This window comes from Microtus ochrogaster, linkage group LG7_11, assembly GCF_000317375.1.
Source record: "Microtus ochrogaster isolate Prairie Vole_2 linkage group LG7_11, MicOch1.0, whole genome shotgun sequence".
Lineage (NCBI taxonomy): Eukaryota > Metazoa > Chordata > Mammalia > Rodentia > Cricetidae > Microtus > Microtus ochrogaster.
The window spans coordinates 20,817,242-20,820,546 of record NC_022032.1 but is presented as its reverse complement, the minus strand read 5'-3'; positions in this window follow the sequence as shown (position 1 = coordinate 20,820,546).

The window sequence follows — 3,305 nt, the reverse complement described above, 5'->3', positions numbered from 1 at the left end:
GCTATTTGAGGTCTCTCGGCTTCCCAAATGCTGAGGGACCCTGTCATGACAGAATTAATAAAATCCTCATGCTTTTGCATCGGCTGTGGTATATGAGATGGTCTCTGGGGGTGACTCCTTCTCGGTGTTTGGACACTAGAGTCCAACAGTATCACGGAGGTCAGCCCCCTTTTCCTGAATGTTCTCCAACTATTTTCTTTGCAGATAAATAAATACACATCTGTTCATTTCCAGCAAACTCTGTGTTCTATGGAAGGAACTCCAGAAATCTCATTTTAGGGCAGCATTCTCTTTTTTTTTGTGCACACCGTCACTGCGGGACAGCCCAGCTTGCTTTCCAGCAGATGAATCACAAATCTGATTTTTACACTGGGATAGGAAACAAAGCCCTGTCTTCTGAACCCAAAGTTATTGTACCCCAGTGCTGAATTCGGGGATAGTGTGCACAGCATGCCTTACAAATTACGTACTAATTAAATGGCTGGCTTCATTAGTCCCCTCTGAAAACAGGCAGCCTGTCCCAGACAATTAGCATTTGATTATGTTTCCATATTGCTGCCTAATTGCTCCTTGTTTTGGTCTTTAGTCTCCAGCCAGACTGCCCACCTCTGGCAGGCAGGGATGAGGCTTCTACTTCTTTGAACCCCCAGCTCAGCAGGACTCGCTGGTCCTAATCAGCGGTGTCCCTGGCGAGCGTGGGTGTGTTAGGACAGAGATGATCACATGAGGACCAGCTAATTGGGGAAAAGGCTGGGCAAAGCTGAAATAAGCTTACAAAAGGAATGTTGCAGGACACTCAGTGAATTCATTTATCACTAGCCTCCTCTGAGAGCGGGATCCCATCTTTTTTTGCTGTTGCTGTACGCTAACATCCAGCTTGCAGTTTGGAAGCATGCACCGTCTTTAATTAATGAATCAATAGATTTAATTAATGAATCAATAGATTTCTGGAACTCTCCCTGTGGCAAAGCCTTGTGCTGTGCTGAAGATATCTTGCTAGTCTTTTCAGAAGGTTCTAGCTGGGAGAAGATAAGGAATAGCAGAATTGAAAACAGACAATGAGCCGGGTGGTGGCTCTCACCTTTAATCCCAGAACTCTGAGGCAGGTGCAGGTGGGTCTCTCTGCGTTCAAGGCCAGCCTGGTCTACAGAGCGAGTTCCAGGACAGCCAGGGCTACACAGAAAAACCCTGTCTGAAAAAACAAAAACAAACAAACAAAAGGATATATTGAACTAAAGTGAGCAAGTGAGGGTCGTGTTTACAAGAGTCTTAGGGTTGATCTTGTAGGCAATGGTTTCCAAGGGACATTTCCGAGCTGGGATTTGATGTCAGTAGATTTGGATATGGAGTGATAACTAAACAGGATGGCAATAGAAAGGACCAGAGTGAGAGAAACGGTAGACACAAAGATCGCTTTAAAGGGGGCCTTGGCACTTTGGGTTACAGATTGTAAAGGAAGGGATGAAGAAGTCTTTTACTTCTAGCTTAAGTGAGTAGAGACCACGTGAGAAACGGCAGCATGGGCTTGGGAAAGGTTTCTTTCTAGGCTGGAACCATACAGCCTTGTTCGTTCACTTATGCCTTGCTTTTTCTCTTCATACTGGAGAGGGGTCTCTCCTTTGTGGAAAAGGGAGAGGGGTTTCTTCCCTGGAGGTCAAAACTTTACACGTGTGGAAGCCACCTTGGAAGGAAAAAATGTGGACTTAAGCGAGAGGGCCCTCTGACTCTCTTGAGCCTGATGTCGTGATGCCCTCACCAGACACCGGCAGGCTTCCAGACTCAGAACGTATTTTATTACCTGTGTGATACACTCACATGGCGTCCTCTGGTTTTCTTCACTTTCCCTACAGTTGAACTATCGCTGCTTTAAGGACACGAAAGGAACAGTATGTCTCCTCCTTCACACTGGTGAGAAAAACGACAATTAACAAAGATCCTTCCAGTGAAGATGGATTTGGGGTGGATTCTCTCTAATACGTGAGTCAAACACTGGCCCTGGTGGTAGATTTCTTTAATCCCAGCAGTTGAGAGCGGTGGTAGCCAGATCTCTGAATTCCAAGCCAGGTAGGTCGACAAAGCGAACTTCAGGGCTAAAAATTGAGGAGGAGGCCACTAAGGCATTTATTTCTGCCACCAACTGCTCAACTAACATTAGCTAAACAGTGATGGTTAGAGGCAGGTCTTTCCATGATTCCTTGCTTCCATAAACAATAGATACCACACACTAAGAACATCAGATACATTCCTAAGGCTAGCCCTTTCTATTTTGTTAGAAAGGTATTCCGGGGGAAATATTTTCCATTATTTTGCCTTCATCTTCCATGTATATCCAATTAATTTTGCCAATCTCTTCCTTTTCTTTCTTTCTTTGTTTTTGAGACAGTGTCTCTCTATGCATCCCTGACTGGCCTGACATTCAAGAGACCTGGGGTAAAAGGTGTTTGTCACACATTCTCCCCTTCATCCTACTGTCATGGCCCCATGGTACAGATCAGGCCCAGATACTTGGCAGCTGCACTGACCAGCTAACGTCCCTGCCCTCTTATCTTGCCCATCCGGTGCTGTGTTGCTGCCTGAATTATCGCTGAAAACAAAGCAAAGCAAAACAAAACAACAAAAACCAATTAAATCATTCTTTTTAGAAGCCTTGGTGGTTCTGTTTTTCTTCTGAATGTTTAGTATTTACTGTCAGATCCAAAGGAAGCTGATTCCTCAAAGTCATGCATCTAGACGTGAGCTCAACCTGGACTATAGAAGGATTCCTGGAAGCCAGGAATCCAGGAATCCTCCTAGAAGCCAGCATTCCTCAGAAACTCGTGAAACCGGTTTTCATCTGCCAAAAGGAGTCATTTCCCTTCTGGCAGAAGGGGCAGTGATGCCTATTAGCATACCAAAGCCCTTGCTGATCCGACCCTCAGCCTCACAAGTACCTGTTACCTAGAGTCCCCACCCTTCTCACCTCTTTCCCCTACTCTAAACTCCCTCCAGCTCACCTCCCTCCCCACGGCTACGCTACTCCCACTCTGCTCTGGTTCCTGCTACCCCTCCCCTCTCCCCAGTCCTAGCCTAGTCTGCTGTCCATGTTCAGTCTACTTTTTCACTCTACTCTGGACTCTTCCAGATGCCTCTGGCTGTTCTCTCATATCTACACTAAAAAACAAAACAGGGGGCTGGAGAGATGGCTTAGAGGTTAAGAACATTGCCTGCTCTTGAAAGACCCCACAGACCCCCTGAAAGACCCTACAGACCCCCTCCTCAAAACCCGCAGCTAGCATGCTCCCGGGGGAAAGTCCTGTTTGCTTTAA